This window comes from Mustela nigripes, chromosome 1, assembly GCF_022355385.1.
Source record: "Mustela nigripes isolate SB6536 chromosome 1, MUSNIG.SB6536, whole genome shotgun sequence".
Classification (NCBI taxonomy): domain Eukaryota; kingdom Metazoa; phylum Chordata; class Mammalia; order Carnivora; family Mustelidae; genus Mustela; species Mustela nigripes.
In genome coordinates, this window is record NC_081557.1 from 245,404,979 (window position 1) to 245,420,575 (window position 15,597).

Consider the following 15,597-nt stretch of genomic DNA (forward strand, 5'->3'; position numbering starts at 1 on the left):
CACCGATTATTCTTTAGGTCAAGACCCCGTGTTAACACTCAATAAAGCTGTAACATATCTAAGAATGCAAGTTCATCGGCTGGCATTTTCTGAGACCAGCATATTGTTGTTGCAGCCAGAAAATGCTAAAAAAACATCTGGAACAAGGTGATAGCTGCCTGCCTACTTTAACTTAGAAGTACAACACTTGTTGTATACAAAACCCCAAAGAAATGGAACTGACGTAGTACATTTTAGTATCTTTAAGCTTTTAAATGTCTGTAAAAATCATGAGGATGGATTGGGCACTTGACTATTTCTTTGTGTAAGTTATTAGGAAAGAACAAAATACGCAAGGACACATTGGTAATAGCTCATTGCACCTAGAAATAAAAATTGAGTTACTTCAATATAACTTTTGTTGGATCAAAAAAAAAAAAAAAATAGCCAAACTTTTTTTCAGTTTTAAATGACATATACTTGACATACAACACTGTATTAGTTTAAGGTATACAACATAATGATTTGATACATGTATGTATTGAGATGATTACCACAGTAAGTTTGGTTAACATCCATCTCCTCACATTCACTGTCTTAATAACACTTATAAATACATAGTACTGGACTTTAGGTAGCTTGCAAGAGCAAGAGGTATCTCCTGAGATATTCTGCATCCAACAGCTGGCCAGGTCAGGAGTCTCTTTACTCAACCATCAGTACAGCTAAACAGGGAAATCGAGTAATATGGGCTATATGAAAGCAGTAAGGAATGGTGGAGGCTGGCCAAGTGGAGGGTATACAGAATTGGGGGGGGGGGGTGAGTCATGGGTCAGATCCGGCTGATTACTATCATATTAGAATACAGGCCCATATCTCAGAAGTGATATGACTTTTTTTCTCTAAGAGGAACTGGGAAACCAGATTTCTATATAAAAATTTCCCATCTTTAAAATACTGTGCAAGGCAAACAGAACACTTCAGAGGTCAGGCTGTGGTCTGCATCATTATCTAGACTTTCCTACCTGTGGATGGTGGCACTGGAGACCATTTTATCTTCATCTTAAGTGATTTATACATTATTTTATTGCAGCATTGAATGATGTTAATCTGACATTGAATGATATTATCTGTCTTTATAAAGAATGGATACTATTTATCAAAAAGATTAAAATGCAACTACCTAAGTTCAATGCAAAGTTCTTTTCACACTAAACACACACTGGCAACTATTACTGTTCTATGTAATTCAGGCATTAATGCCATTCTAAGACTGACAGACTCACTTAAACCCATTTTCTGTCTATATGCCTCAGTGCAACATGGTTCTACTTGCCCCAAGAGATAACTCATTTCCAATCTTAAAAATCCTGAAATGAGGAAGAGGTGTGACATGCTAGAAGGACAGCTCTCAGTGAGGTCTCTAGATAATGTACTTCCTTTTCATCTATTTCCCTTAGGGAAGAGGACAATCAGCAAATGTTTATGGAGTATAAATTTTAAATTCTATCTCTTAAAGTATTATGTCCATTAGTCTGAAGATTTTCTCTTTCAATTAATAGTTTCCATTTCAACCATTTTTTTAAAGAATATATTTATTTCAGAAAAAGAGAAAGAGAGCATGACTGGGGGTGGGGGGGATGAAGAAAAGGCAGAGGGTGAGCCCAATGTGGGACTCAATCCCAGGACCCTGGGATCACGACCTGAGCGGAAGGCAGACGCTTAACCAACTGAGCCACCCAGGTGCTCCTCAACCATGTTTATTACTCCAATTAACCATCTCCTTCCAACTGGTCTTTGAAATTTTTTAGAAAACAACCAGATATCTCCAAGTCTCCTTTCTATTTTTTGTTGTTGTTAGAGAGAAAGAGCGCACACACACGCCAAGCAGGGGAAAGGCAGAGGGAGAGAATCTTAAGCAGGCTCCATGACCAGTACAAAGTCCATCTTATGACTGTGAGATCATGAATTAGTCCAAAAAGAAGAGCCAGACACTTAACCAATGAAGCCACCCAGGAGCCCCCACCAAGTCTCCTAACTAGAAAAGTCTTTCCCTTTCATTCCAGCCATTAAGACACTTAACACAGGTTAAATTATTTTGTTTGCCACCATATAATATGCTGAGGGAGCAGTCCAGGATGAGCTTAAACCCTAATTTCCTTTCTTTCTAGAGCCTCAATATTTCCTTATTGGCCATGTAACTGAGTTTTAATTCCTTACCCAGGGAGCACAACCAGCTAATTAATTGCCCTGTCAGTCCTGCAGGTCAGGATTCCTTTTAAGTCAGGTTCCAAGGACATTTATTCAACTCCTCTTCAGTTATACTTTTTTGTTAAGTTGTATCTTAGGAACAGATAGTAAACCTTCCACTTTGTTCATCTTGCCCCCCCAAAAAATGTCCCAAGAAAGATTATCTAGTGACAAGATTATCACGATATGAAAGTGCTTAGCTTTTCCACCAGCCATTAAATTGGTGCTAATGATTTTTCCATTCCCCTTACTTGCACTTCTCCACCCACTGAACAAGAATTACCCGGAACAAGTGTCAAGATAATGCTGCACTTAAAGTCCTTAAGGTCTCCCCAGCCCACAGGAGCGAACCCCAACTGTACTCCGCTTCCTCTTCTAAATCTCCAAACAGGGTGCCTGGATGGCTCAGTGCCTTAAGCCTCTGCCTTTGACTCAGGTCATGATCCTGGGGTCCTGGGATTAAGGCCAGCATTGGGCTCTCTGCTCGGCAGGGGGTCTGCTTCTCCCACCTCACCCCACGCCCGCCTGCCTCTCTGCCTACTTGCAATCTGTCAGATAAATAAATAAAATCTTTAAAAAAAAAATCCAAACAACAGGGCACCAGGGTGGCTCAGCCAGTTAAGTGTCTGCCTTCAGCTCAGGTCACAATCCCAGGGTCCCCATGACAGGCTTTCTACTCAGTGGGGAGCCTGCTTCTCCCTCTCTTGCTGCTTGTACTGACAAATAAATAAATAAAATCTCTAAACAAGACATTTAATATTCAAATCAAGTACTCATGATTACTGACAGAGTGAGCCATGATAATCAGGCACTCTTTCTTCACCTCCATTTGGAATACAATTCGGCCCTAAAGGGGGGATTCCAAGGTTTGGCATAAGGACCTTTTTGCTCTCTTAAATCCTTGAGGACCTCGATAAGCTTATGTGGTTTATATTTATCAATATTTTGGATTAGACATTAGAACTGAGACACCTAAAATACTTTGTAAACTTATTCATGGCGGGGGGGGGCACCTGGGTGGCTCAGGGGGTTACAGCCTCTGCCTTTGGCTCAGGTCATGATCCCAAGCCCTAAATCCGGCTCTCTCCTCAGCAGGGAGCCTGCTTCCTCCTCTCTCTCTGCCTGCCTCTCTGCCTACTTGTGATCTCTGTCAAATAAATAAAATCTTTAAAAGAAAAAAAAAAAAACTTATTCATGGGGTGCCTGGGTGGCACAGTCAGTTAAACAACCGACTCTTAATTTTGGCTCAGGTTGTTATGTCAGGGTCGTGACCCCATGTGGGGCTCCATGCTCAACGTGGGGTCTGCTTGGGATTCTCTTCTTCTACTGCCCCTTCTCCCTCGCCCTCCCTGAGCTCACTCTCTCTCCCCCTAATTTAAAAAAAAAAAAAAAAAAAAAAAAACTTATTCATAAATGAGCCCGGTATATGCTAACAAATATCAGTTTTATGAGAAATAACTTTTTCAAACAAAAATATTTTAGAGAAAAATACTGTTTTCCATTTCCACACCTCCTTAATGTCTGACAATGGAAGACAGCTGGGTTCTCAAATCTCTTTGTGCATTCCATCTGTTGTGATATGCTCTCTGGTTGATTTTATAAAGAAAATTAGGCCTCACTAGGTATGTAGTTAGAAATTCATGTATATCACTCTTGATAATATAATAAAACTTGAGAAGGGATAGTGTCTTAACTGTTTATTACAAGGAAGGAAACTGAAACTACATCAATGAACTTTAATACTCTGTTAAAATTAAATTTCATTGGTATATCTTGCATTTTGAATGGTTTTACCTATACCTGATTTTTAACTTCATACATCCATCCCTTGAAAATATGAGTAAATTGAGTTATTCACACTTCACTGGATGATATTAGAATCAGCACATTCATTAACATGAAACTGATCTCATCGGAAAGGTCTTTTACCTATGGGAAGCTGTCAAGTTCATGGTGACAAATACAACTTTTCCAAAATTCTAATTTTTATCTGAAAGTTAGAATTTCATTACAGACAGCAAATGCTATCAGCTGTTTTCCTTGAAATGACAGTCTTGCTTTATTTATAAAAAATAGTGAGAGGTTCAGGGGACCTGGGTGGCTCAGTTGGTTAAGAGTGTACTTTCAGCTCAGGTCATGATCCCAGGGTCCAGGGATGGAGTCACACATCAGGCTCCCTGCCCAGCGGGGAGTCTGCTTCTCTCTCTCCCTCTAGCCCTTCTGCTCATGCATGCCCTCTCTTTCTCAAATAAAATCTTTTTTAAAAATTTAAAAATAAATAATGAATAAATAATAAATAATAAGAGGCAGAAAGTTAGCCAGCACTAAAGAAAAAAATGATTCATTTAAAAATATTTGAGTCACCACCTATGCCTTAAAAACTGACTTCAAAATATACTATTTTAATATTTTTTTTCCTAGCTTTGAATGATACTAGTGGAAATGAGCAATGGTTTTTCATTTTAAGAGGTCTCCTAGGTACACACAGGCAATAAAAGCAGAAGGAAAACCATAGGGAAAAGTAGGGAGGGAGAAATAGAAGGAGAGAGGGAGAGAAGAAATAAAGAAGAAAGTAAGCACTGACAAAGTGCTACCAACAGTTGTCTCATTTACCATTCAATACCTACTATCAATCCATTAGATGGTATAAAAGAAAATGAAGACATGTAGACGTGTGTTATATCTATATTCACACCTATTACCTCAAAGACCCTTTCCTCAATTATGGTTAAAACACTAATGGCTTCAGAAATGATAAAAGATTTAAATTTTTTTCAAAGAATGGCAAATATGACAAGATAAAATATATTAAGCTAAACATATTTTACCCTTACCTATTACAAGTTTTCAAATATACTAGTACTTAAAGAGAATTCATTCAAATCACAACTGCTGAACACCTTCTACATAGTACTTCAGGATAACAAGATCCTACAACAGAAGACTTACATCACAGTCCTTATCACGTATCATAATTATGTTTACAAGCCTACCTTCCTACTGATAAATGAGTTGTTTATGGGTAGGTATGGTATATTAATTATCTTTATACCCCAAACATCTGGCCCAATGCGTGATACTCAATAAATATTTGCTGAATAAATTAATCAATTTCCAAAACATAAAATATGTCCTTACAGTTCACTGCAAATTTCCACCCCATTGTTCTCTCTTCCTCTGATGCCCATGATTTCTGTTTCTAACACACTGTTTCAAATCTCAACCATCATTTTCAGCTTTCCACATCACTCCTTCTGTGCCAGAGATCCACAAAACTACCCTCAGGTTTGATGATTCACTAGGAGAACTCACATGACTCAGTCTATAGTTGTATCCACAGTTAAAAGGATACAAAGCAAAATCAGCAAAAGGAAAAGGCACATAGGGCAAAGTCCAGAGGAAACCAAGAGCAAGCTTATGAGAGTGTCTTCTCAGTGAAGACACAAGAAGGTGCTTAATCCTTACAGCAACTAGTTTTGACAATATGTACAATATGTACAATACAACATGTACAATATGTACAATGCAATACAACAATCCTTACAGCAACTAGTTTTGACAACATGTACAATACAATACTGTCTACCAGGAAAGCTCATTAGAGACTCAGTGCCCAAGGCTTTTAACAGGAACTGGTAAACATGCATCCTCTATTTAACTTATACCAAAATTCCAGATTCCCAGAAGGAAGACAGATGTTCAGTATAAATCACATGGTTTGTTCAAACAGTTTAGGCTCAGGGAACCGTTCTTATCAATTTTGGGAATACTGGAGACTCTCCTAAAGTCTAAGTTCCCAGATTTCAGCCAAGAGCCAACACTGCAAACAAGTAGTCTAAGCGCAGCAGTCTGGAGCCTGCTATGTTAACTCTTTTTCCTACACCTTCCTACTCTCTAAGGACAGTTTAGACTCTTGTCTTCACCCCAGTTAGAATTACCTGTGTCTTCAGTATATTTACCATCTTTCTCAGTGGAGGCAAGCTTTCTAAAAGCTAACCATTTGCTCCTGGTTGCATCCCCTCCAGTCTCCTCTGCAATCCACTATCTTGATCTCTCTCTTTTGGCTCCTTACAAACCAACCTGTAAGTCTACCCAGCTTGAGAATCTGAAGCTCTATTTTTTTTCCCTTAATGGATGAGGGCATCTACCTCTTCTCCTCATCCAGTATCTTAAAAGAGTCCTCACATTTACTATCTTTATCTCACCTTCCATTCATTATTCAAACTACCACAATCCAGACTTTAATCTACATTTCTTTACTCATGAGACCACTCAACAGGGTAGTTGAAAACAACTCCTTCCAGCAGGTCCTCCTTCTTAGAGCACGCCTTCTCCCAGCAAAGAGCTTCAGTATTGAGAGTGGGGAATGTCTTATTTGGCACAGGATACAGCAAATACCTCCCTTGCAGTGCCTTTGATTTCTGCCAGTTTTTTTGTATAGTATATGTATCTCCTATGTTATCAGTTTGCAAACTTCATTTTTTTTAAAGATTTATTTTATTGAGAGAGCTTTTATTTGTTTAACTCTAGGCCAATGAAAGCAATACTGACAGATAAAGTTTTAAGAAGTTCATCTTATTTTATTAAATATATAAGGAAAGGCATACTTCATATTGGTTAACGTAACTCCAATATCACCTTAAATGGTTTTGATGCCACAGAGGTTACTTAGTTTTGATACTACCTTAGCCCCAGTTTGGGGAGTGCTTTTGTTTGTTTGTTTGTTTGTTTTAAGTTTGGCAGGAAGTGGGGTCTGTTAGCAGTGAAAATGAGATGTACGATTTACCGTAATTTGACAGCATTATAAACTACTTTTATCTATTATGCTCTCCAAGTTTAAAGTTTTTAAATATGGCAAAGAATAACTTCCTTTATTCTAAATCAAAGTACAATTATCCCTGCACAGGACCAAAAAAACCAAATTTTATCATATAAAATGATAATTTGGTATGGTTGAAAGAAGAGTAATGGGTAGGAAGCCGAACTCTCTTCAAACTTAATAATCTAACATTGCATTAATCCAAAAAGCGGCAAGTAGCCCTTAGTAATTTCAAAAGAGAAGATTCAAGGTGGGTAGAATCTTAATTCAGTTATCTACAAAGAATAATCTGTAAATAAAACTAAAAAATATTTGGCAGGAGGTCTTACGATGGAAAATATCATGCATTGTGAATGGAACTTTTAATTATTACAAACATTCCAGAAATCAATTTGGCATTACAGATATTTAGACCTTTGTCACAGTAATTTTTCTCTCAGGAATCCAGCCTAGAAAATAATCTCTCAAATAAACAAATAAATTGTTTAAAAAAATGAAGTTTGCAAACTAATAACAAAGAGTATACATACACTATAGTATTAAGTAAAAAAGAAAACACAAAATTGCACATACAGTGGGATCTCAACTGTAAAAAAAGAAAACTTACAAAATAACAGATATTTTCAGAATACAATTTGATAATATATAAAAATCAAAACAAATTCATACCTTTTGACCCCGGGTACTAGTGGGTCAATTCTACTTCTAGGAATGTATCAGAAAAAAATAGTTACAGTTGGCACAGATATGTTAATGAATAATGAAGTCTTCTACAATGTTATTTTGGTAAGGGAGTATTATACATTTTATTTGTTATTCTTTAAATTAAGATTTAATTTTCACATGTATAACTGTTGCTAAATAAATATTTTTAAAGCATTTTATAATATACAATGCCATTATCATAATCTCTTCTATATGAATCTATTATTTGGTATTAACTAGGTAATTTATCATAAACAAACAGGGAGTTTGGTTTCACTAATCAATAGTTCCCCTGAATGTATTTCAACCTTTTCTACAATTCAAGACTATACAATCTCTAGTCCTCTTTACTTCCTTTTTAATTCTTCCATGTTCCATGTATCTCCTCATATTAATGCCTCTTATAATTCACTAATGCACTGTTATTTTGAGCAGAATTATGTTGCACTCTCATGATGAATTTTACCTTTTAAATACAGAACTTCAAGAATTTGATTTCAACTTGTTTTGCTTTGTGCTTATTTTCTCTTGCTTCTCAGTTACAGTGCTATTTTTAACAGTGAAAGTTCTAAAACAATAAAAATGTCAATTATACTAATTATAATACATCAATTTGAAAAGACACTGTACAACTCAAAACCAAGTATACTAGAGAGTAGCCTGTCATTCTGAGTGCCTGACTGGGAGCTCCCAGGTGCTGGGGTGAATCTGACCACAAATGGGAATCTCATCTAAGAACAGCTAATACCTGGGCTGGGTAGCAGCATATGGGATGGCAAGGCCCAACAACGGCATCCAACCTGGACAACGTTAACTAACTCAATCTGATAGCAGAAGTAAAGAATAAGCTAAAACCAATAGTAAGCAGACACTATGAGACAGAGGGGAAAAGCAGTCTGCCAGTTCATACTGCAACAGCAAAAGCTGGAACGGAAAGTTAGTAAGTCACTGTGACAGACACTAGATCAGGGAGCAAAGGACACATGCTGTTGAGAAAAGTGAACAGAAGAACTTCATAACCAGACTGCACTACGTCCATAAACAAATAATATTCGGCTCCTTGAAGCCTGGCTGTACAATGGCAAAACTTCCTGTCTTCCTTAGTATCCATGCATTCTTATAATAAACTTCTACTGCTTAAGGTCCCCTGAGTGGTTCTGTTCTTTGAAATCTAATAGAGCCTTATATTTCATACTTTAAGAACTCATAATGATACCGGCATCTGTTCCCAATATGTTAAATGAAAAATGTAGAATACAAAATAAGTACAGTCTCAATTTTTTTAAAGACTTTATTTATTTATTTGACAGACAGAGATCACAAGCAGACAGAGAGGCAGGCATAGAGAGAGGAGGAAGCAGGCTCCCCGCCGAGCAGAGAGCACGATGCCGGGCTCGATCCCAGGACCCTGAGATCATGACCTGAGCCGAAGGCAGAGGCTTTATCCCACTGAGCCACCCAGGTGCCCCCAGTCTCAATTTTTTAACAAAAATACTTACATATATGCATGGAACAATTTAAAAAGTTAATCCATCAAAATATTAATCATGGTTAATCATAGGCAATAAGCTTAATGGGTGATATTTCATTTATTTCCTGGTTTTCCAGGAAAACTATGCTATTTTAAACTAAACAGGGGCTCCTGGGTGACTCAGCTGGTTAAGTGTCCAACTCTTGATTTTGGATCAGGTGGTGATCTCAGGGATGTGAGAATGAGCCCCGCTTTCACCAAGGAATCTGCTTATCCCTCTCCCTCTGCTCCTCCCCCCCAGCCCCCACTCCCACTCCCTCTCACTTGCGCTCTCTCTCTCTCTCAAATAAATAAAATCTTTTTATTAAAAAATCCCTAGAAAGAAAAACTACATAAGGATGAGAAACAATACACCAAAATATTAAAATGACCTTAGTTTCTTGGTGATTATAGACAGTTTATTTTCTGCTTCACTGAGAGTACTACTTCCCAATTTTAAAATAATCTTTGTTTTTATAATAATCTTTGTTTTTCATTATAATTAGAAAAAGCTTTTTTTTTTTTTTTAAAGATTTTATTTATTTGCAAGAGAGCACAAGCCTGGTAAGGAGCAGAGGGAAAAGCAGACTAGAGCAGGGTGAGGGGCAGAGAAAAAGAGAAGCGGACTCTCTGCTGAGCAGGAAGCCCAAGCGGGGCTTGATCCCATGACTACAGGATCATGACCTGAGCTGAAGGCACACATTTAACCAACTGTGCGCCCAGATGCCCCGAAAAAGGATTTTTTCTAAAAAAAGAAAAATGAGGGATGCCTGGGTGGCTCAGTCAGTTAAGCATCTGACTTTAGTTCAGGTCATGATCTCAGGGTCCTGGGATCGAGTCCTCCATCCGGCCCCTTGCTTGGCAGGGAGCTTGCTTCTCCCTCTGCCTGCCGCTCCTACTTGTGCTCTCTCTTGCTCTGACAAATAAATACAATCTTTAAAAAAAGAAAGAAAAAGAAAAAGGATTAAACCTAAAGTAAAAAACCAATGATTAAAGAAACTTTGTTTTGTTTTTAAAGATTTTATTTTTAAGTCATCACTGCACCCAACATGGGTCTTGAACTCACGGCCCCAAGATTAAGAGTCACATGCTCCAAGGACTGAGCCAGTAAGCCAGGCACCCCAAAAGGGGTTTTGTTTTTAAATCAGATTAAAGAAATACATGTACAACTGGCATGCCTAGACTTCAAAATAATTCTACTTTTAAAGTATATTGTAGCGTACATTCTTTAGGATTTTTAAAGTAAGTTTAAATATATAATAGGTATATCATAAAGAATTTAGAAATTAAAGAGAAAAAAATAATTTCTAATTCACAAGAGTAGAATCTCGGAATCTGAGAGCTAGAAAAAAAGAGTTATCATAGTCCAAATATTTCATTTTACAGATGAAAAAACTAATGCGTAAGAGAAGAAACTTAACATGTAGGACCTAGTCTAGAGCCTTATTCTCTTGAACCCAAGCCTGGGACAATTTCTACTACAGGACAATGGCTCTAGTTAAGAAACTTCTAGATTGAGAAAATATTTGAGAATTGGAGGGGGGAAAAGTTCTTTTTCCATTAAACAAATTATAAAATTACAATTAGCACAAAATAAATGCTAACATTCTTATATGGATCTAGAAAAATAAAAATAAAATGTTTTTCAGCTTTTCACAGGAAAATCATAGGATTTTTTTGTACCTAAAATCCCAAGATATATAGGATTTATAAATGTTTGTGTTGATGAATAATACAGAGAATGCATAAATTTGTTGCTTTGGTTCAATAAAATAAAAGATGCAATTAAGCAAACAGACTCTGGAACTAGGCAGACTGCCTGGAATGAAATCTTGACATTGCCATTTCCTAGATGTGCCACTTTGAGCAAGCTGAGTTATCTTTTCTGAGCCCAGTTTCCTTATCCATACATCAGGGATAATAATAGCGCCTGACTCATTAAATAATATAATAAAGCACCATCAGTGAACGGCATAAATGCTGTATGCAGCAACTGCTTTTATTATTATAAAACAACATAAATGTCTGGTGTGTTTTTATCATGGTTATCATTCTTCTAGTAAAGTGGGCAATATCATTTCACAGGCACTATGGAAAACTTGATATATGAGAGAATGCCCTAATACCAATGACTTCACAAATATCCCCTTCAAACAGCTTAGCAAATAGAATAGCCAATGATTAAATTGGCTAGTGTTAACTGTGAAAGATTTTCCAACTTTTTGCCAACCTCTTAAGGTCAGCGGGTGGTATGAAGTAAACAGGGTACCCAGGGAGGTGCTATGTTAAGGAAAGCCAGGCAAAACTAAAGAGTTACAAACCCTGCAAGCTAATACGGGCAAGCATCGGGCCACAAATCCAGGCAGGTGAGACAAAGGCTGAAAAGCACAAAGAAGTTACTATGGTACAGATGGAAGAAAAATACAATGGAGTGACATATGCCTAAATTCTAATCCTGGTTCAGAAAGCAGCAGGGTACATTGTCTTAGGAAAACAAATCTCCCGTCTGACTTAATTTGCTGCAAGTAAGACAAACTGGCCTCTCAGAGTCATATATCGCCCAAAGGTCAAATGTTTTTAAAGAAAACAAAACTAGCAAGGCTTTCTGAATTCACATTTTACAGGTGGGACAGATGCTGTAAACTAGGAAGAAAGTTTAAAACATTATTCTTGTCAAAAAGTTTCTGTTTTTCTCCTTTCAGGATTAGACTGTACTCTTTATCAAGTATGCCTCATCTCACCTTTCTGAGAAAGCAATTATGAAAAAAGAAGAGTGGGCGCCTGGGTAGCTCAGTGGGTTAAGCCTCTGCCTTCAGCTCAGGTCATGATCTCAGGGTACTGGGATCGAGCCCCGCATCAGGCTCCCTGATCAGCAGGGAGCCTGCTTCCCCCTCTCTCTTTGCCTGCTTCTCTGCCTACTTGTGATTTCTCTGTCTGTCAAATAAATAAATAAAATCCTTAAAAAAAAAAAAAAAGGAAGAGTAAGGGGGACATGAATGAGTTTTAATTTTAAAAAACGTGGGGGGGTTATTAAGAAGACAATTCTGAAAAGAAAAAAGAAAATAACTGTGAAAGATCTGAAAGTCAATGAACTGGCCAGTTGGCTATCTGGAGGGAATATTCCAGGAAGTGGAACCAGCCAGTACAAAAGTCCTAAGCCAGGAGTGTGCCTGGAGAATAGAAAGGAGGGTGGTGTGACTGGAGTGGGGTAAACAAATCAGAGAATAGTAGAGGGGACCCTTCGGTGGCTCAGTCAGTTGAGCATCTGACTTGATTTCCACTCACGTCATGATCTCAGGGTCTGGGATCCAGCCCCACCTCGGGCGGGATCCCCGCTCAGTGTAGAGTCTGCTTGAATTTCTCTCTCCCTCTCCCTTTGCCCCTCTCCACTCCCCACTCATGCTTTCTCGTGCTCTCTCTCATACTCTCTCTCTCGAAAATAAATAAATAAAACTGTTTAAGAAAAAAAGTAGAAAAGAAGTCAGAAAAGTAACAATGGGTCAAGATAACATAAGGTCGTGTAGGCCACTAAAAAGGATGAGGATGGGAAGCTTTGGGGGGGGCTTGATACAAAAAGAGACAGGATCTGATTTATGTTTTAAAAAGGATCACTATGGGAGATGTACTAAGAAGACTGTAAAAGTTGAGAGGCAAAAGAAAGAGAGAAGAAGAATATGAAGGGTACAGCAGAAGAGAGATGGTAACAACTCACACCAGTAACAGACATGATAAAAAGTAGCCAAATCTTGAAAACATTTTGAAGCAAAATCAATGGATGATTTCTTCTTCTTCTTCTTCTTCTTCTTCTTCTTCTTCTTCTTCAAGATTTTATTTATTTATTTGGTAGAGAGAGAGAGCACAAATAGGAGGAGCAGCAGGCAGAGGGAGAGGGAGAAGCAGGCTCCCTCAAAGCAGGGAGCCCAGTGCAAGGCTGGATCCCAGGACCCTGAACCCTGGGATCATGACCTGAGCCCATGGCAGATACTTAAACAACTGAGCCACCCAGGTATCATGAACGGGTGATTTCTTGACAGCTCGCATGCAGTGAAAGAGAAAGAGAGACCTTATGTGTCAAAATGTTTTTAGTGTAAGCAAATAGGATGCCAGATCTGCCATCAACTGAGAATTAGAAGGCTGCAGTTGAAATTGATTTGGGGAAAAGATTATGAAATCAGTTTGGGGTATTTTGGATCCTGAGATACTCAACCTATACAAATCTAGACTCATACGATTTTATCTTCCTACAGATATGACAAGACTTATAAACATGAACTAGAAATTTCAGATTCAAAATAAAAACATCAGCTGTGCAGATGACAAGTGAAGACAGCACTTATTTCCTAATGTTGAACTCTGAGCTCAATGGAATCAGCTTTTTAGCTATTTTGGTTGATGAAGTCATGACTATAGAAGAAATTAAGGTATCAATTCATAAAAGCCACACTTTAAATTCAACTGGCTGCCTCAATATACATCTGAGTATCAATGTGGCTAACGGAAGAAAGTGTTTACCTGTGTTTACCCCGAAGATACAGAACCCCTAAAGTTGGAGACATATATGTAAATCTCAGAACACATCTAAAAATTTTAACTGTGTTATCAAATTCTGAAATTATGGGTTCATCCAGCTTTGTGAAAATACAATCTTATTAATAAACTAGTGAAATCAAAGGCTTAATTATTTAAATCATTTATTAATTCACTCTATCATAAACCCCATCACTATACAGTTCTATAATATTCTAGCATTAGAATTTTACTAATTTTCAATTATTAAGATTTTATTTTCAAGTATTTACAGATGATTACATATGTTGTTAAACAAAGGAAGTTATGTAAATATATACTGATTAAAGTTCATGGTATTAACCTCTGATGACACACAAATTCAACTAATCTAACTCAACTATCTAATTTATATGCATATTAGAATATTCTTCACACTTACATTAATCTTATGAGGAACACAATAATGATTATTTATGTTCATTTAAGAAATAATAAATGGTTGAACTGGATTATAAACTACCAAAAATACCAATTTCAAGAGACATCTACAATAGTTTAGAAAGGGCAGAAAAAGAAGGCTGAGTACACAGTAATTCCTTTATTACACTAACCAAGGACTCCACTACAACTACAACACAAGATCAAAGAGAAAAAAAAAAGAAGATCTAGCAGGAAGCATACATACAAACACAATTAAAAAAAAAAAAAACAAAGATACGTTACCCCAAGTCAAACCAACTCCAACCTAAATAAGTTTAGGTTTATTTAGATGGTAGGATTTTACGTAGATGGCAGGATGGAGAAGAGCTTAAGGAAAAAAATCACTTGTCTAGGACTTTGTGAGAAAATCTCAGCCCTTGTGTATTCGCTTTAGTTTTAAAGTGTAAAGACTTAAAAAGCACAGCCCCTCCCTCAAATCTAATAAACAGATCATTCATTGTTAAACACCACACATCTTATAACTAAAGGGTAAGACTTTACAAAGTTCCTCACTTCAAATGTCTGATCTTGGGGGAAAGACCTTTCCACTTCCAGCACACGCTGTTCCTTTGCGTGCTAACTGCCCTATGGTAGCAGAACAGGAAATGCAGGTATGTCATGGAGACAGTCTCCAGTCAACAGTAAGGGCAGCCACAGTTCTTAGACCTGACTCCTTCCAATGCCAAAGCAAAAAACACAAAACAAAACATGAGATGGGAATGAGAATGAGATGGAAATGGGAAAAGGATGGCATAAGCAGCCACTGCTGTCTTTCCAGACCTCACTGGAAAGCTGTGAAATTTGATGACTTACAGACAGAACTAGAACATCTTCTTTATCTAAAGACCAACACCGCGATCACGTCTTCTCTAAACCATTCAACGGCCTCCTAACTCCTCTCCCCAGTTTCACTCTATTCTCTCCACAATCCTTTCTGCCCTACTGAGCTCATGGACCTCATGTCAAGGCACTATTCCCTTTACTCACTATAGTCTGGCCACAACACGCAAGCAGACTTTCAGTTCCTCAGGCCAGCCAGACTTATTTTGCTGTTCCCCATACCTGGGATGCTCTTCACAGAACCCTTTCATCATTCCTAAATATTACTCCTCAGAGAGCTTCTATCTAATCACATTATTTTCAGTCACAGAACTCTATCAGGCTCCTTCGAAGCAATTTGCTCAAACATAATTTGTCTCTTAACTATAAGCTCTATGAGGGCAAAATAACCATGTTTGTTTTATTCATAACTATGTGTATCTTGTGTCTCAAATAATACTTAACATAAAATTCAATAAATGCCTGTTATAATACTTACCAGGAAACCTCAGTAAGACAGCTGATA

The 15,597-nt window shown here is 37.6% G+C and overlaps 1 protein-coding gene across 2 annotated transcripts in view; it reads right to left on the reverse strand.

Moving 5' to 3' along the window:
* CHIC2 (cysteine rich hydrophobic domain 2) overlaps positions 1–15,597 on the reverse strand; it is a 57,895-nt gene that overhangs the window by 35,081 nt on the left and 7,217 nt on the right. The gene's annotated exons all lie outside the window — the stretch shown is intronic.